General features: G+C 44.4%; 1 protein-coding gene across 4 annotated transcripts in view; it reads right to left on the bottom strand.

Annotated features, from left to right (window-relative positions):
• nhsa (Nance-Horan syndrome a (congenital cataracts and dental anomalies)) overlaps nt 1-20,494 on the bottom strand; it is a 71,384-nt gene that overhangs the window by 39,961 nt on the left and 10,929 nt on the right. The gene's annotated exons all lie outside the window — the stretch shown is intronic.

Here is a 20,494-nt window from a genome sequence, read left to right as displayed (position 1 = left end):
AACCCCCATGTAGAAGCATATCTCCGCCCCAAGAATAATTTTAAAACAATTCGATCAACGTGGGCGGGGACACGCAGGAATGGGACGAGAGGGGTCTGTGTTCAGGATGGGGGGGACGCTTGATTTGCCGTATTGAATCATGAAGAGTGAGCAGAGTTATGCGGGTAGTTACGCCACGGTTCGGTCTTTTGAGTTGGAGGATTTTTCACCACCCTCGTCCCTGGAGGCTGAGGGAGGCTTGTGGAGCCCAGCGGGCCAGAGCAATTCGAGCTGCTGGCTCAAGGCCCTGACTCAGGGAAGCCCGAAACCACCCCTGCCGAGGCAGTGGAGGACAAGATCGGCCCAGTTATATATTATATTTATTACCCGCTTTGTAATCCAGGCAGGATCACCAGCAGCTTTGCGCATCATGATTCATTTGTAATGTGGACACGAAGCATGGTTGATCATCTATTTGCTCTGACTGCAGCAGGCAGGTTTCAATGCGAGGGAAGGCAGAGAGGGAAGATCACAGCAACCGCGGAGACGTTGGTTCTAGGTTGGACAGCGGATATTAGCGTTACACGGCGTCAGCTTCCTGTTCGAGGAGTTTTTATGTGTTGCAAATAACACATAAAATCTTGGTCAATTTGTTTCCATTTTTTTTTTCTTTTGCTTTTTTTTTAAGTCAGAGCTGCATTTATAAACCCACAGCGGCAGAGCTACCTCCGTCACTAGAAAATAATTATGTCAGGTCAAGCGAAAGCAATGTTAATTTGAAATTCACCGCAAGACCACCATTAACTTTAACCCGAGGAGGGCGCCACACTGACGATTTTAAACACAAAAGCAGGATTTCAACAAATATGCACTACTTTTTCAAAATAATGACCAGGATATGTGGACAGTGCTATGTATAAGACAACCATGTATATTGACAAAAAAGTTTATTTGGGGCCGAGTTACCCTTTAAGTTATAAAACGGCATCCACAGCATTGTGCACGGACAATTGTTTAATCAAGTATTTGAACATGGAATAATTATGGGACAACTCCAAGCCTACAGAGACATGGGCATCCACTCAAACTAAGTAGCCACAAAAGTGCATTAATCAGAGAAGCTGCCAAGAAGCTAATGAACACTGAGGAGAGCAGGGATACACAACTCAGGTGTAAGAATGTATTGCCTGAATAAAATAATCAATTAATTAATATTCATGTGAATTTAAGCTCTATCTGTTCTCTATCTTTGCGTTGTCTATGTTATATTGTACTATGAATGACTGTAAGTGTGGTTGTTTTTTATGTTGGGCTGCTCTGAGCAATGGTATTTCCCCTCAGGGATAAATGAAGTTTTATTCTTCTATTCTAGAGTGGCACGAAGAAAGAAAGCCCTTGTTAATAGAAAGCCATTAGAGGTGGCATTTGGAGCTCGCCACAAGCCGTGTAGTAGACACAGCAGACACGTAGAAGAAGGTTCACTGGTCAGACGGGGACCACAGTTGAACCTTTTTAGCCTAAATGCAAAATGTCATGTGTTACAGAAAACTAAGATGTGCATTGTGAAACACGCTGGTGGCAGCGTCATGGTGTAGGGGGGTGTTTTTCTGGAGCAGGGCCGTGAAAGCTGACCAGAGTTGGTGGGTAGATGGATGGAGCCACATAAGGGAGAAGAAGCCCCGTTGGAAGCTGCTAAAGACTTGAGGCATGCAGCCAGAGGAACAAAACCCCCGGCAGATGGCCGTTTCTGGTTGTAATGTGACGAAAAAAGGGAAAAAACGAGAAAAGGTATGTATACTTTTGCAAAGCATTGGACCAAGAGGGGAAAAATAACAGTTTTATTTGTCAGTGTCTCCACACTTTCTGATCCAAATTCAAATAAATCACTGAATAGGTGTCCAGGCCCTCTGGGGACCTCAATACAGTATCACCGACACGTGCTCCCATTGGTCAGAAGTGCGTCGTCTGGCAGCCAATGGGACTGCTTGGCATTGTTCCTGTGTGTGTGTGTGTGTGTGTGTGTGTGTGCGCCTGGCTCGCCTCATCCATGTGCAGTGGAGTCAGTGTGTGTGTGTGTGTGTGTGTGTGTGAGGGAGCAGAGCGGAGAGAACGGCGCCGACCTCAATACTGAAGGCAGCCAAGCAAGAGGATTTCATTGTCTTCTCTCACTGCTCCTACCCATTTACAGACATAATCTGTTCAATAAACAGCGCTGGCAGTGACACACCTCACACGAGCACTTTCACTACTGAACCCACATCACATCCGATTTAAAAAGCCACCGTGAATCAGCACATTTTTTTCCCATTTCATCAGACCGGAGTAGAGTTTTTCTGTCTCCTTCAGCAGGAATTCTCATTCTCCAGAGGCAGCATTAGTGTCCACGTGTTGCAGAGAGTGTGTAGCTAACAGAGCGACGGGATGTCTCCCTGGGCTCGGATGCTGGCCCAGTAAAAGCAAACAGGCAGCTTTAGCTCACCCTGCCTGGCAACACTGCTCTGTAGATTAGGCAGCTCCATTCCAAGTTACACAGAAATCCCAGCCGGAGTTTCCCTCTCCGCTCCCGAAATCTCCTGCAACTTTGCAGCCTAAACTGAAGGCAGGACCTCTTATGTAGCAGCAAGAGACAATCTGGGCACAATTACGCCCACTTTAATTTCATAATGAATGTTTTTTTTTAAAGGACAGATGTAATTTTGACTGACCTTCAACTCTGATGTGATTGTTAACGTCTGCTCGGATCATACAGAGAGTTTATAAACTAGTTTCAACTCATCTAGAAGTTTCCGATTTCTTACTTAATCTGTAAAATGCTACAAAAACCTGAACATCACACGTTATTTATCATTTAATGTATTAAATATCTCAACACAGCTATTGCAATTGATGCAGAGGCATCTGCAGAGCAAACCAAAAAGTGCAAGATAGGCAAACAATGTAACTGGATCTTAACCTAGTTCTTACAGGGGAAACTGATGTGTTCAGCTTGTAATCAAGCAAACGATATATGCCTGCTCTTAGAGAGAAGTAACAGACAGAAGCAAATACTTTAAATCACTGAATGAAAATTGCCTTTCAACAATTCGTGTCATTTGGAAATGTGTCACAAAAAAACGCCTAAAATCATAAACAACATTTCTTTTACAATGTTTTAAAATGAATATTTTTCCTTTGCTCAAACTTTGGGGAAAAACTAGTTGAAATGATTAGAAATGCACCCATCAGAGCTTTCGAGGCCGATTGCTCCACTCCGATGTTGTACAGCTCCGACTTGCTGACGCTAATGCTAGCTGACTCTCTTTAAGAACTATTTCAGCTTTTAGATGGGTTACTTTAAGACCAGAGGCAAAGGCACACAAAGCGTCCGTGTTACACAGCTTTTAAAAAAAAAGAAAAAAAAAAAAGTCAAAGAGTTTACAGAGGCGAGATTTTAAAATGTTTTCAACATTTTACAACAGCAGTTAGCACGATTAGCGGCTTAGCACAGTTGGAGTGAGCAGCCTAATGGACAACTGAGGGACTGTGGCTCTGTTAGTAGAGATGTGGCTTGGTCTCCAAATTGATCCTCGATGTATCCCTGGCCAACACTTAACCTCACGTTTCTGTGTGTGCATTAGAAAGTGCGACTTGGTGAATGTGGCTCCAGTGTGAAGAAAGAAATTATATCACTTCAGTTCATTTCCAATTGGATTTCCAAAAGAACGGCAACATGTCCTTATCAAACTTTGCTGTCATGCATCCAGCTCCCTGATGTCTCAGTTCCCGTTGCGGCAACCTGAGTGGACAGCCGACGCGCCTCAGTCAAAAAAAAGTCTCTCTTAAAGCTTCTTTCATCTTTTGCACGTACTCTGGATTAATCAAAGGCTCAAATGATACCATGAATAGCTGACTCAGTCTTCTTCCCTCAGTAACATATTCAACACTGAAGAGTGTTGTTATCAGCGTGACCTGGAAGCACCTTTGTCTGCTCCATTCAGGAATGGGAGTAAAGACTGAAGTTTGACTTTCAGACAGGACCATCACTGATTTGGGCTTAAAAGCAGCTAACTGGTTCCCACATGATTCCTCAGTGCAGCTCTGCAAATAACTCCTCTTCCAGTCTGCGGAGTCACTGCTGAGTGCCGGAGTCCCAGGGTATAGGATGATTTAAAACTGAAAGGCTACAACCAAACCCACGAATGAAGCTTCTTTTAAATGTAACAGAGGGCAAAGTGTGCATATTTATAATTCTGTGTCTCTGTTTGTGTGTGGGGGGTAGGGGTAAAGGAGGTCTGTGTGCCCAACATCTCCTTTCTCCACATGTTAAAGACCCCAGACTCAGCAGCTGCCACTCAGTTATGCGTAGCCTCCAGCCCCTCCCCTTGGGATGAGCTTTTTTTTTTTTTTTATCTCAAAGAAGGCTAAAATGGTTTGTTGGTGTGTTTTCATCGCCGAGTCCCCGAGCCATTTCTCTAGGCTTCACTAATTCTGGCAGTAAATTAAACTGTAATTCCTCGACTTCCGCGAGTCAAAACCTTGTCAGGGGCTCATTAATCTGCTTCCCCGATGCCTCAGATCCTCGCGCCGAGCCAAAAGGCGAGCACAAGAATAACCGCGGCAAAGAGTAAATGTTTGATAACTGGCAAACTCCTCTGTCTCTCCCTTCTTGTGTGGTCAGGAGGCTGCTGGAGAGTGCAGCCGGAATGCAAGCGCACGGAAAAGCCAACAATGCTTTTAGGAGCACCAAAGGCTTGTGCCACTTGTGGAGTTCCAGGAGTGCAGGAAAAAAAAAAAAAAAAAACTCCCCTTGAAGAAGAGAGACAGTAAAATAAGGGATTTATAATTGGCACACGCTTTGTAGATCAAAGTGAAGCAGAAGAAAAAGCTGACTGCACGAAGGAAAAAGGAATGAAGGCAAACTTCAGAAGGAGGCACGGTACATTTTTGTGCTTTCCTTCACTAAGCAGGAGAGACAATCTCCTGTCTGAGTGTGGGAATGATCCTGGGAAGTGACTGTGATTAGTTTAGCTCCAGTGGGCATGATATCACAGCGGGGTGAACCTGGAACCGCCGGAACAAGGAGAATGCAGCGAGACGCGCAGAGAGAGGCAGGGAGCCGTGCAGCGAGCGGCCGAGACATGTGAGACATGGAGAAAGATGGGAGGGGGGGGGGGCTCGGTAATTTGGTATCCGCAGCCTGACAGTGATTTCTAAGATGGTAATCACATCAACTTTGTAGCCGAGGCAGAGTGACATCACAGCGAGCTTATCCCACCCTGGCAGGCCTCAGTGGAAATCCAGCAGCGGAGCAGCAGTCTGTGGGACCAGCGCTGGTACAGAACCTCTAATCATGAAGCGGAGGATTGTAAGATGCAAGGTAAAGCTCCGAGGAAACTAAGGAGCTGCGCCTAGATATGAACATCACTCCTGATACCCAGCCTAGTTATTAAAAGCTAAGTTCGAAACTAGGTAAGAAGCTTAAAGAAACCTTCAGCGTTTCGTCAAACGCATTTGGTTCGAGCAATCTGCACAGCCGGTTTGCTTTTGGGCCAGCGTGCGGGGAGCTGATTTATAACTGGGCCCAGTGACTTTGGAAGGCTTGGTTTGCCAAGCGAGGGATTAGTGAGATGTATTCAACCCAATAAATGCAACTTCCTCTCACCGACTGGTGGGTTTTTCTTCAGTTTCAGCGGAGTCGTGTTAGGTTTTGTTATGCAGACTCGGAATAACCAGCTGGAGAGCAGTGAACTAAAAGCGGAGCCCGATGAATACGATTATCACCCGGAATGACACAGGCCAGCGTCTGACTCGGCAGATATTTGAATAAAAACACGTGATTAAAAGCCAGCTTGAATCAGCGACATCAGTCAACCACACGCCAGATGTCAGTCGCGCGCCGGCGTAGGCGTGGCTTGCGACTCGGATTGAATAATAATGAGAAGAATTGGGAGGCCTTTCCCGCGTGCTTTGTTTTCCAACGGGTTGACGGAGAATTTCACAGGGGCGGATCTGTGCCAACTAACACGGGATCCCCTTAAAAAGACCTGCAGATTAAGGACAAGGAGTGTCCCAGATAAAACAGATCTGTGTGGGTTATTTGCATACACAAGCAGCAAAACAACACAAGATGTGGCTGCAGGTCTGTGACGACACACAGATGAGATGTCTCAGACAAAGACGGATTCCAGGTTTTCCTTCCTCTTTCGTATAATCTACATTATATGACTTCAATTGATTTTTATAGCGTTTTCATGTGCCAGACCAACACAAAGAAAGGCATTTTTGTGAAGAGAAAGGAAAATGATACACGGATCGCTATTATTTATACAAACTGACAGTGTAACATGCGTTTGTATTCACCCTCCTTTACACATACATCCCTAAATACAATGCAGTATATGACCTATAACCTTCAAAAGACACATAATTAGAAAACAGCCGCCCTGTTTGTGATGTACTCTTAGTAAAAGTCTAGCTGTTCTGTAAAGACCTCGGAGAACATCAGCGCACAACAGCTTCCTGAAGAGCAAGGAACAATGCAGGCAGGTCAGGGATGAAGGTGTGCTAACTCTGGAGGAGCTGTAGAGCTCCTGGCTCAGGTGGGGGTATCTGTTGACAGGACACAAACCAGTTTTCCGTCCAAAAATCTGGCATTTGTGGAAGAGGGACTAGAAGAAAGCGTTTAGGACCCCATTTACAGTTTACCTCAGTTTACCCGATGATTTACCTCATCATCGGGATCCAACAAACACGTAGAAGAATGTGCCCTGTTCAGATCGGACCAAAATATAACCTTTTTTTGGCTCTCTATTTAAAACTCTTTACGGGGCTGAGAACTTAATACTGCACTTCCCGCTGAACAGAGATTGCTGACGGCGAAACATGGTAGTGGCAGCACCATGCTGTGGGGATGCTAGGTAGATGAATGCAGATAAATACATGGCATTTGTGGAAGAAAGCCTGCTAGAGGATGCTAAAGACATGACAGTGGGGAATAGGTTTACCTTTCAGCTGATCAACAGTCAAGGCCAGCACACACCACAACAACGGAGAAACTTGTGGCAAGAGCAGACATGTGTTCTTTTTGGCCATGGCATTGATAATATACAATAACAAAAGAGCAGAACTCCTGGGAAGTCCTAATAAGTCCCTCCGACTGCAGCCAATGTCAGAGCAGCATAAACACTCCAAATGTGCTAAAAAGAAGCTGCAAGAACCCGTAAAACCAGTGCTGTGAGAACAGAATAGACTCCTTTTGTTCTTCCAACCCTTAGATTGAGCAGATTTTGTGGAGTATCTAATTCCTTAAATCTAATCTTATAGCTTGAACTAGTCAAAGTAAAAATCTGACTTGAGATAGCTGTTCGCTAACTCTCACCGTCCAACTTAAGCTTGAGCTCTTTTGTAAAGATGAATGAATAAAAATGCCAGTCTTCCCGTATAAGTACAAAGATACTCATGTAAGACCGCTGTTTGCTGCCGAAACATTGCCATCAGAGTCACAGCATCTGGATCCCAGCACAAACATTAGCCCAAGGGTGGATGCAAACAGTGTAGAAAACCTCAGGCGACTTAAAAAAAAAGTGAGGTTGCGTGTGGGACCGCAGATGTTGCTCACAGAGTCCTGCCTTGAATGAAGAAAAACGATGCTGCTGCTCTTATCTCTTTACCACTGACTGCTTAATTTTAGAGATGTGATGGCGGCCTCCCTTTTTCCTCTCCATCTTTTATACACATGGTCCCTAGTCCTAGTGGGGTCCTACTCAAATGACATTTATGGAAACAACGGGTGGGTCACTGGAATGTTTACCTTGGTTAACCCCTGCCACAATCCCGGATCTGGTCGACGTGTGTGTGTGTGTGTGTGTGTGTGTGTGTGTGTGTGTGTCTGTGTGTGTGTGTGTGTGTGTGTGTGTGCGCAGTCTGTGTTTGTATGGTGAACCTCAAGTGCATCTAAGAACACAGGGTAATCACGGTCTAAGTAGGACCCCTCCATAGGCCCCCCACAGTTTGTTTGTGGAAGGAAATGAGGTCTCAGTGGAGTGGGGTTTTTGGGCTTGTCACTCTCCACGGCGTGAGGACGGCTTATCTGCGGTGCGATATCTGACGAGGAGCAAGAGCAGAATGACAGGATCACACCTCCGGTTTCCTCCGGTCCCTCTCAGCCAGCTGTGAGCCTGGAGAAGGCAAAAATCCAGATGGGCAGGTCGCATCTGTGCTCAGAGGAACAAATCTTCTGTCACCCCGGGTCCCCCTTACCCTGAGGGCTTTGGAAATATAAAGGCTGTGGTTCTCTCTCTCCACCCCCCCCCCCAACTTTTTTTTCATACTGATGACCATGACCGAGAGGAACCATATGTAGGATTACAATGTAGGAATAAAGACAACTTTGTTTTTAAAGTTTACACCATGCAGATATTGGAACCATCCTCATATTTTAAAAGTTATATGCAAAGTCCCACTTCCTGTTGAGGAAACTAACCTTTTGAAATCTTATCACAAGCATTTTATTCCCTGAACAGTATCTGAAAGGGACCTTTGTCTCAGAGCTCTGTGCCCATCCCACAAGCATCTCTCCATGTCCATTTGAGCAACATGATATTGCAACAGCAGAAAACCCACTCACTAATTAAAGCCACGGAAACACCCAGAGCAACGCAACAGTAACACAAGGGTAAATCAATTTGCTCGTGCTTTTAATGGCCAACAATTTACAAGTGTCACTCAAGAAACTGAAAGATGTGACTTTGGCTGAATCCACCAAACGCTTCAATATGTACTTGGGTTTTCTTAAATAGACTACAACAAATGAGGATATAAAACCCTCAGAAAGCTCATCAAAAAGACAAAAAGCTGGAACTGAAAAATACATTGTCCTCAGCTGGGCATGGATGACTACATTACTTTGGGCAATCACTGTGCAAGAAAATGTGTTACTTGGACCGGAACCGCACGACTTTCAGCTTGAGCAGTTCTGGCCGGCCGGTTAGAAACGTAAAGATCAGAAACTTTACTGATCCGTGAACTCACGAAACCAACAGCTATCAGGTTGCACTGACAGCATCTTCAATGTCAATGCTGTTGCTGAAGAGAAGAACACTCCAAGCTAGCTATTTTCAGTATTAGTAGGGTGTTTCAAGTCTGAAGACTAAAGTCATAAGAAAGACAAGCTGTTTAAAGGGAATGTGTATTTTCTAAGACTTTATTTTAATCCCTGCGATCCAAAATAGCGATAGAAGTTATAACAGGAAGGTTTGTCATAACTTATAACAAAGTTACTCTGTTTTGTCCATATTAGCTTTGAACCTCTGTCTTTCATGGGACATGGTGAATTTGGAAATGTTGGGAGCCTTTTGGAAACATCAGAGTTAGCGTAAGTAGCAGCATTATCAACAATATACACTCGGAGACAGCTATATTTGTAAAGCTAGCCATGCTAACACAGCAACTGCTAATATAAGATGCTAAAGACAGTTTAAAAAGTCAACTCAGAGAAGTCACTGTACTGTCGACACAATGTAGGGCCGGACGGTAATTCAGTAACAATACAAATTAACTGATACACGTGTGGTGCGATAGGAAAAAAGTAAAAAGTTCAATAGAACAACAGTTTTCCTTCCTTTTGCATTCTAGCCTATCATGTAGGTAAATACTACAGTCATTACATCCTCCCAGCCAATCACAAAGGCAGACCCAGGTACCATCCGTCACCAAGCTCCGCCCCCTTCAAAAAGATCGGAGAGCACTTTTTTTTTCTTTTGCAAATATTTATGTCTTTAGCAAAAAGTCGGTTAAATAAAGGTTTAAGTGAACAGCATAAAGTGATCAGGGCTGCACTTAACGTATATATTTAGAATTTTTTGAGAATTATTGATTTCAATATGGTTTCTTTTTCATTGAAATGCTATTTTTTTCTACATCTTCCAGCTCTAACACAACGTCTCCTCTGCATTTACTATAAACAATACAGGAAGGCTAGAAGATCTGGCTTCAGTATGGAAAGTTTTTTTTTTAAGAAGGTCAAAGTTTGACAAAACTCTGACCTTGGAAGTTGGCTACACAATTCTAATCGGTGCCATATTTGTAACAGGCAAATTTGCTGTCACGGAAACGGCCATACCAAAACAAGGCCATCTTCGCACAGCTCAGACTGCTTTCAAAGCAACGTGCAAAAAGCAGCACAGGAAGCAAAGAAATGCCGGGACATAAAGCCCTGTAAAAACACGTACAGAGACCTAATGTTTGTCTAAATCACACAAGAGATCGTTCTCAACGTTAAATGTCTCCAAACGTGTCGAACCGGCTCTGGTGTCCTGGGGGACGCAGACCTGGTTGGAGCCAGAGTTAAGATTTCTATGGTAAACAATCGGAATCTGCCACACAGGCAGCAAACAAGTTCAAGGCTGCTGTGCCAGAGTGCCATGCAGCGGTGAAGTCATCCAGTCAAAAACAACAAACGCCACTCTCCTGTGGAAGATTACAACAGACAGGAAGAGCACAGACTGCACGCCTGACACCCTGTCTGAACACACTTAAACAGACAGATGGCATCGCCCATGCCGCTTCTTATTCCTCTATCAACATGCATCTCTGGCTCACCCCCACCCCGCCCCGGTCCCTGTTGACACTGCCGCCGTTCTCCTCGTGCTGCGGGAAGACGCAGACACCTGGTCCGAATCAAACTGTATTAAAACGCCACAAACGTGTATATTTTTACAAAGGGAAAGCCGCGGCGGGATCCGCACGGCTGACCCCGGGTCAACCCCATCAGCGGCGCGCAACAAAGGCCTGCGTGGAAACGTATACATTTCACAGATGGAGGACGAGGGCGCAGCTGCCCGGTGCCTCTCAAGGAGGAACCTCGTCACAGTTTCTTACTTATTGGCACGACTGGGCGCGCATGACATCACTGGGAAGGCATGCGCGCCCTGCGTGCTGCAATTACAGCTGCAGAAATGCATTGTTGTTTACAGGGAGGGGCGTGGTGCCTCCGGGCCGTGACATAATGGAAGCGCTGAGTTTGAATATATGGTGATGGGAGGGATGAATGACAGAGTCAACCCTTAATTATCCCTGAGAAGGTATGACTCTATAGGTTGAAGTTAGAGTTTCCCACTGTTCTCATGTAGTGCAACATGATATGATCAAAGGGAAATTGAAGATAAGCAATGATTGCAATCTCATTGGTTTTTTGTTGTTGTCATACAACGGTGCAGTCAAGGGTTGCAACAATGCAGACCAGATAGAAGCAAACAGCCCTGTAATTTGGATTCAACGATCTCCTGACGGGTTCCCTGGAATTGCTTGTGCCTCCCACGTTTGAAGACATAAATTAAAAGGCGTTCCAAGGATCAGGGAGGTTTAGACACAGAGGTAAATCACTCCGGGATGCCTTCGCCTTGAAACCTTCCCAACATCTCCGGTTTCTTGAGGATTCTCGTGACGGAGGTCATGAACGCTGCGGGAGGAGGGAAGAGTCAAGTGCAGTAAGTCAGAATTGGACACAATGCCAAAAAACACACTGATCTGCCCTCAGCGATGATACAACAAGGCAGATGAAAAGACAGATATTCACATGTTTTCCCAGCAGAATAAATAACCTTAAACAGTATGAAGTCAGCGCCTCAGCGACGTTTAATGAGACGACCGAAAGAACCCGCCTCAGCCTGTTGATTCTAACCCCTCGCTGGCTAATAAACAACGACTTAATATGAACTGGATGAGTGATCTTTTAACCAGGAGGACAGGGTGAAAAAGTTCTCATCTGGGATGCTGCGCCCTCTATGTACATGCAATAGCTTGTACATAGAGGAAAAGTTTCACCTGAGATTGTGAACCGGAAGGGAAACGGTCCATGTTTTTCCAATAACTTTTTTTTTAGTGCATTCGTCTTCATTCTTCCAGAACCAATACTCTGCAGAGGCACGTTTCACTGCAATTACAGCTGAAAATATTCAACATATCCCTATTAGAAACTGAAAAACAGCTCAAGGTGCATTGGATTGGATAGAGAGCGTATTTGAACATCAATTTTGTGAAAAAGAGGCGACCCCACAGTGTGACGCTGCCACCACCGTGTTTCGTAGTGAGAATGGTGTCTTCAAGGTGATGTCCAGCGTTAGTTTTCTGCCAGATATAGCTTTTTAGAAAAATAAAAATTAAGTTAGTTCTTATCATATCAAAGCACCTTCCTCCACAGGTTTTCTGTGTCCCCCACAAGGCTGTTAGCAAACTGCGGGTGTTCTATGGTTGACTTCTGGCTATTCTTTGTAGAGTGCGCTGTAGTGTAGACCCACTGAACAGATTCTCACGCCTGAGCTGTGGATCTCTGCAGCTCCTCCAGAGCTCTTGGCTGGTTCTCTGATTATTGGTCTCCTTCACCCAACTGGCCAGTGTAGGTGACCTGCCATATCTTGGTCAGTTTGAAGGATGATTGTCTAAAAACGCCTCTATGAGATGATTAGAGCTGAAGTTGCTGCTTTTATCCTACTGGTGCTGTAAACTTCTCCACTAGTTTCTCCCTGACCTGTCTGCTGTGTTCCTTGATCTTCACTCTGACAAACCTCTGAGGCCTTCGCAGAAGAGCTGGATTTATACTGAGATGACATTTTAGGGGTACCAGAGTAAAAGAGGGCTGAACACGGAAGCAGCCCATACTTTTCAGGATTTGGCTTCTAAACTATCGTAAACCATGAATCCTTTTGAATCGACTTCATAGTAACGCGCTACTTTGTGTTGGTGTGGCCCATAATCTACCAATAAAATAGATCTCTGGTTCCAAGGCAAAAAAAAGTGAAATGTTCAAAGGGGGTTATGAATACTTTCATAAATATCTGGCTAGCATCCATGAAGTTATAAAAAAATATGCAGTAGGTAAAAGGTACACCAAGGAAACTCCCCCCAAACTGATGACTACCAAACAAGATTGAGTTTCTGTACTCTGTCAGAGTCGATCAAAGTCCCCAAAAGAAGGTGCGCTCCTAAAGATACATGAACTCCCTTTCTTCTGTTGCCAGCACCTTCTACATCTGATCCTCGGCTCGCTAACCGCACCGAGGACCGGAGTACAATATGTTTCAGTCTGGCTGCTCCGCAGGATGGGAATGCAGATCCGCATCTGGCTCACAACCAACAGCAACAAAAATCAAGAAACACTAAATAGGGCGTGGGGAATGATTAGGGGCAAGGTTTGCTGAAAATGAAAAGAGGTAAGAACAGGAAAAGGATTTTGTTTGGATCTCCACTTCACTGCTCGGGCTTCTGTAAATGATTAGCACCATAAAAGATCAAAACGAAAGAAGGAAAGACGATTGGGAAACAACTGGCCGGAAAGCAGAGACTAAATTCTCCAACCCGAGCTTTCTCAGAGAGACGACCATATCAGTGACTCTCAGTGACTTTGTGCCTTAATAATTCCTTGATGTTGATACAAAAAACAAAGATCACGGCACCGGGCCCCTCCCCGTGTCCCACAGTCCTCAGACTGTGTTTAAACCAAGAGATCAGACACCCGTAATCTCCATTGTCCCGTCCTGGGTTTGACGACAGGGCCCTATCTATCGTGGCCCACTTTAACAAGCGGGGCCATCTGCAGAGTCACAGATGGCCCCCGGCCCGCGTCTTGCAGGTTCCCACATCGGAGCAGAGGGTTAACCTGATGAGAGCTGGTAAGCTGAAAGAGAAAACCACACACGGAGCTAGGCTGAAGAAAAACACTGAACACTGTTGTTGCTTTACCTAAGACGTTATAATCTGCCCGGGTATGCAGCTGGGTATTTATTGTGATTCTAAGCCCTGAAAAACACCCCAGGGATTTTTTTTTTTTTTTCACAGAATATCTCCTTTTTCGCCCCAGCTCGCTGTCTGCAGCAGGGCTGTCCTGAGAGATGCAGCATATGCTCCTGGTTACAAAGTGTTATTCTGTCGGAACCAAGCCGTCTTTGATCCACCTTGTCCACTCCCTGTTCTGCTGCACCTCAGACAACACGCAGCACCCCCACCTGACCGCCCGCCCGCCCGCCCTCTGCAAACTAACAAAAGGGCTCACTGGCCAAACAAAACAACAGCTTTATGATGGGGCCGAATTGAAATGATCGGGGATTTAAATGAGGCGTTTCTGCCAAAGGTCGGCGCCCCTGTCGCATTCGGTCTGAGAGTGAACCAGCCATGGGGCCATAAAACGGACAGGGGGCACACTTTGAGGACGCATGCAGTGAAAGAATTCAAGCCGGGCGCTCATGAATGTGTCCTGCCGACCGGCCTTAGTGGGGAAATGACTCGCCTTACACAAAGTGCTGCCGAGGTAACAGCGCAGCCATTAAGCGAACGCAGAGACGTCCCATTGAAAAATGAGCCCCGCCACAGATAACTGTTCCACAAACTAATGAGATGCTGGATGATGAAGGTACCAGACTTCATCCCAGCAGGAGCCCTGTGACACTGGGGCAGGGGTCCCAGTGATGGACAGGTGTGCCCCTGCTTTGGAACGGTAAAACCACTGAGCAGCCAGCCAGCTGGTGCGCAGGCTAGACCTTTACCTCTAATGTTGTTCTGCTTAAGGCGTTCAGTCAGTCAGAACCCGCCTTTCATTTACACACATGCCTTTATGTCCGTATCATATAAAGACTTGTTTCTGTTTACTTTCTCTGCAGGGATCATCTAACACAATGTGGCAGGTGGGGACTCGTTAAGGACTTAAATCCTTTTATGCTATCCCGTTCTTGTCGCCATAAACACAGATGCAACAGCATGCAAATTAGACTGTGCATTCTCCTGGCTTGGAAAAAGGTTGAGGTGCATTTGAACATACACAAGGGAGCAAAATGCAAATGTAACCTGGACTGCTTTGAAAGGCTATCTATTCAAATTTGTAGTGTGCAGAGAAGAAGATAAACCTCTCAAAATCATAAAAATTACCCTTTATAAATGAATAAAAAATTGTTTTACTGATGTAGGCTACAGCAACAGAACAGCCACGTCTACAGTATTCATCTGAAAAGCCACGTGTTTGAAAGGAAATAGAGATGCACAGAGAAATCGTCTAAAGAGTGGAATAGGCCGATTTTCAGCCTTGAGCGGAGATTGGTCGGCTGGAAACTATCTGGTCATCAATGAACCCATCATACCTAAGCAACAAGGCTGTGCTGAACAAAAGCCTTTTCTGTTGGGATGCTGTTCGCACGGGAACAAGTTACTATTTCATTATCCGTGAGGAGTGCGAAATAGAAGCAAGAGGAAGTAGAAAATGTGTAAGAGGCTGTTTAAATGACTTTATAACCCTGTTTTCTATGGAGGCCTGTCGGCCGGTGATTCAGGCTGCCACACCAGAGAGACTTTACTGCTGGTCATTGCACAACTTTGCTATTTCATACTTTTGAAGTTTTTAAATGTGTCATTGTGCCGTCTGCCACAGGTCATCAATTCCTAATCAAATTGTAGACCTTTTAGCGCCTTTTCCACTAGTGTCTACTCAGCCTGACCGACCGTTTTTCAATATATACTCGGCCAGGGTTCCAGGCGAGTCAAGGTGAAAATGCAACGTCAGAAGGTCGCTGGTTGACCTGGGGAAGGCGCCACCAGTTGAGTTACGAGATCGCCTCCGTTACAACACTCAAACCCACCATTTAAAAAAAATAATCCCAACAACAACGGAGCATGCTGTGATCCACTGTGATCCAGTGACAAAGCTTCGGGTATTTTCGTCTTTTGTGGCTGGCAAAAAGGCAATGATGTCACGTTACGTTTCCTGCTGCCTTGCTATGACGGCGCCATCCAAACTGAGGTTGTACTCCAGTGAACTAGAAAACAAGTAAAACCAATCAGGTTGAGGAAACCGGGCACTAATGGAAGGTAGCCACTTGTTTTATTTCCATTAGGAGTAAAGGTCCACATTTATGGGAATACCACAGATCAATGTACATAGTTGGTAATGTTAACCATGCTAATCTTGCTAACTTCTATAATAAAATGCTCAAACGTTTAAAATGCCACCTCTGTAATTCTTTTTACCTTTATTTTAATATAATTAAATCCTGTTTAACAGCTACTGCCCTGTCTCTCACACAGTGTGACCTCGCCTCTGCATCCAATATAAATAATGATGACACAACAGGACGGGTAGAAATAAGTATTTTGAACACGGTTTATGTTAACAGTTCTTAAGGAATAGCCTAGCCAGCTTCTGGACTTAAGTTTGAGAATCTGTGTTGGGAACACAAGATTATGGTGATGGCAAAGAGACCATCCGACCTCAAAGAGAGATAAATCATCAAATCACCAGCACAAACATGCAAAAAGCTGGTCAGCAATTATAGGAAGGAACTGACTAATGTATTGCCACTGAAGATTTTTTTCGTCTGATTATGGAAAGTCAATTTTGATATGCCACTTTTTAACAAAACAAAAAAACTTTGATAGCCGATGATCTCTTTACATTATTTTATTATCTGTTGACATATGCCAGTCTCATTTTCTATCTGAATAAAATTTCTGGGTTGAATGAAAACATTTTTAAATTGAAATCTTCTGTGGGTATGAAGAATTTAGTGCTTAACTGAATGACGCAGCACCTTCAAACATTTAGTGGCTTAATCAAACAACTAGATCTTCTCTGAAGTTCACTATAAATAGCTATTGTAGAGTTTTGGCAATTGTGTTAGAGGACAGGAGGGTGTCTTTGGTGATAGAACAGCAAAGAAAACAGATCTACATGTCTGGTTGGATTAAAACAGATCTACATGTCTGGTTGGATTATATCCATATTCCTGCAGGACCATATAGTCTAAATTGAAAGGGCGTGGCTCTGATGAAAGGTGCAGACAACGGTTGGGGCTTTTCGACTGGTAACGACCCAGCAGGATCTTCAAGGTACTTTCCTCCCCACCCATGACACACAGCTACCATCTCAGGAGCAGCCTGAGGAAAAAAAAAATACTCCCAGAGAGACTCCATAAAGTCCTCAATCCAAAACAGGCTGACCCCTCCTATGATGTAACAGCAGTAATCAGCCCTCGACTTTCCCATGAATGGCTCGCCATAAAAAGCTATTCCCAGCGTTTATTTCTCGTGGGGTCTGGCTGGGGAGACAACCGAAACTCCGAAGACAGGGTGGGAAAATATCTTGACTCACTCAAATGTGACCAAAAAGACTTAGCACTCTATAAATGTCTCCGTTGTCATTTTTACTGCAGGAAGATTTCCTTCAACGACAGTCCCGAACATAATGCCAAACACATTACACTTGCAAGGCTTCATCAGTTTCCTTGATTGTATAATTGCTTTTTTTTTGAAAGCTTAGAAAACCTGATAAAACGGAATCTGATCTGACGTCACATAACGAAACATGAAGTGCAACTTCAGAGCGAATTGTTCTACAATAGATGGTTCCTGAGGTAGAGGGGCTTCCGGCCACAGACTCGGCAACGCATCAGATGGACCACTCTCAGAAGCGTTGATGGACAACATAAGTCTAGGTTCTGTCCAAAATATCATCTTCCTTTCTTTGTCTACTCTTCTTCCCAACCATCAACAGCACTCAGCGAGCGGGTGTTATCCCCGCTCTTGATGACTGACGGACTTTACAACTCCTTGGCTTCTCGGGTGTACAATAAACGCGGTCGCAGTCTCTTATGGCAGAATTACACTGCAGTTTTTCAGCCAGGGCAGATCTGGCGGGGCAAGATGCCATGGTATGTTAGAACCTGAACAGATGGGGTCCGGGGCGTCGAGCTGTTTCTGCCCCATAGCTCACAACAATGCCGTGCCTCATTCAGTCCTCAGATGTCAGTGGAAGTCCCCATCAGCTCCCCAGTTAGCAGTGAGCGTGCAGCCTGTGCATTGGAAACTGGATCTTTCTACAGGCTGACAAGCAACTTCTTGGAAACCTAGTGGACAGACTTATGACAAAGGTTTCCTGTTCTTGTAAAAGCAGCCTCTCTGTGGAAGTTTGGTGTGTCATGACTTCAGTGAAAATGGTCAGAATGAAACTTAAAGCTTTATTGGGAACTCTAATTAATTCTTTATACTGATATGGGAACATTTTGACTCCTGTGATGCTCCACAAACCCAGGGAGCAAAAAAAACCTGGATTCCGCATTTAGAAAAGCGCCCTCCAGGTGTGTTATTCAGGAATGCATGCGTCCAGAGAAACTGAATGAAATATTAATCAACACATCTTTACACAGAGTATGAAAGCACCAGTTCTCAGGGTCGTTAAATGTTTCATCCAGAGGACTGTAAGCGGAGCATAATGGAGGGCAGGTCATCCATTTTTATATCCCAGCACTCTAGCCGGTGGGGCTGCTGGGAGCAGGACTGGCTGAGTCCCAAAATAAGAAACTGGGATTGTGGAAAAAAAAGAAAAAAAAAGGGAGCACGGTAGAGGGCCAGAAGCTCAGAGAGTGAGAGCTTTGAGTGAGAACAGAGTATAAAAAATGCCTGAGGGAGCCGAGGCACAGAAATTACTGGCAAGATAAAAGATGAATGTAGATGGCGAGGGACTGTCCCTTAAAAAGGAAGGCTGTGAAGAAGCAAGAAGCAAAGGTCAAACAAGGGTCAACTTGTTCTTGCTTTTAAACACAATGCCAGAGCCAGTGAGGCTCAAAATCCAAACTATGAGAACCTGGACTCTACTATCTGACTCAACAACCTATGCGCCTGTTCCAAAGTAAACAAAACCACAATACTGTTACCAGGGCAACTTTTCACCTGGTTAAAGACTTCTTTACAATAAAAACGTAAAATAATCTACTGTTATCAGACTTTTTCCACATTGTCTAACTTTCACTTTCACTTACTGTCTTACATAATCTTGGAAACTACATCTAATTGGCTGAGGTGTGGATAGGACTTTCATTAGGCCTAAAAATATGCACCATGTCATAATCCTGCATGATAGGAAAAGAAGCGTGATGTTTTGCTTTCGCCGTTCTTCATCATGCTTCTGCCAGCTTGGTGTTGGGTGTCATTCTAGCCAGTTGTGCAAACACTGACTGTCATACTGAAATGTTCTAGATACAACCTGAATCAGTGTGTCCATGCACTCATGTGCTTATCCCTCCCTCCCTCCCTCTGTCTGTCTGTCTGTCTGTCTGTCTGTCTGTCTGTCTGTCTGTCTATCTATCTATCTATCTATCTATCTATAGATCCCTCAAAGATCAAAAAAAAAAAAAAAAAAAAAAAAAAAAAAAAATATATATATATATATATATATATATATATATATACATTGTTTTGCAGAAATCTTGGCTGCAGACAAAATTTGAAATGTTGGGAATAGTTTTAGAGGGAGAAAATATAGTCCCAAAAGTCAGAGCACCGAGGTATCAGTATCCAGGTCAGTGATGCTCATTCAAGAACACTCTGCCAGTCAGTCTCAGCCTACATAAACCGCCAGAGCTAAAAGCACAAATCAGTGTGACAAGAGAAGGCCCACAGGATGCTACCAGAACAGCAGGAAGCAGATAAGGCCACGAACAGAGGACATGGCTTTAAATGACTGAAGTCCAGGGTTTTTGCCAGAATCTAAGACTTCTGCTACGAAGGGCAAGACATTTTATTTAACTTGACTGTAGAAGCATCCTAACACATTCTTTTTCAAAATAAACGGTCATGATTTAGCGTTTTTTTTCTCCTTATTCACTTAATGCAACACACATTCAGAGAAATTGCATAAGGCAAAGCAAGACAGCAGTAAAACATTTCAGTGACAGTTGTGGCCAACATGGCTACTACTGCTGTCTCCACCCCATGTTTTAGCGTCTCCCTCTCAAACGGCTCCTTGGTGAGAATCTGGTGGGAAAAACAAACTCAAGTTCCAAAATCTCCCAGGCTTTGCTCCCACAACGTGGGGAAATATTTTCAATGAAACAGATTCTATTTATGTGACTTCACACACAAATGTAATGAGTAAATAATGATCTTTGCAACTATTGAGCAACAACACTCATTTCATGTCTTTATGGATGAACGTTTCTCATAAGCAGCATGTGCAGAGATCCAAATCTACACCAACCTGTTGTGCTAGTTGGATGGTCGGGATTAAGACGAGAGCAGACGATTTAGGGAGGGAAGAGTATCTAAATGCCAGGGAATGCAAACAAATCAACCCTAAACCTGTGAAGTTACTTTCGCACACCCTGATATCCAACAGGTGCTTCCCATTTCTGCTGCACTGACATGATGGTAAGATGATTGATGAAGAGCCTCTTTCAACTTTAAAGGACTCAACCTGGCTGGTCTGTGCGGCTGGCTATAGCGGTGAGGAGGGGGGAGTTCACATTCCTTTCAGATCCCAGTCTAAACACCTGCATGGCAGAGACTACAGATCCACATGTGCTTCCTTCCTGGGATTTAGCCCTGAATATCAGTTTCTCCAAGGTTCTCAGTCTTTTGGTAGAATTGCATGAGAGTATCTTTCCCATCTATTACACGATAGTTCTGATTGTTATGGAAATAAAAAGGTATGTGCTGCAGTTCACTGCTCCACTTAAGTTTCTGTTAAGGAAAAAAAAACTGTTAAAACAGGGTGGAAGGATTC

Source organism: Fundulus heteroclitus, chromosome 9 (assembly GCF_011125445.2).
Source record: "Fundulus heteroclitus isolate FHET01 chromosome 9, MU-UCD_Fhet_4.1, whole genome shotgun sequence".
NCBI classification, from domain to species: domain Eukaryota; kingdom Metazoa; phylum Chordata; class Actinopteri; order Cyprinodontiformes; family Fundulidae; genus Fundulus; species Fundulus heteroclitus.
Note: the sequence above shows the minus strand (reverse complement) of the source record. Positions and strands in the feature narration are given on the sequence as shown.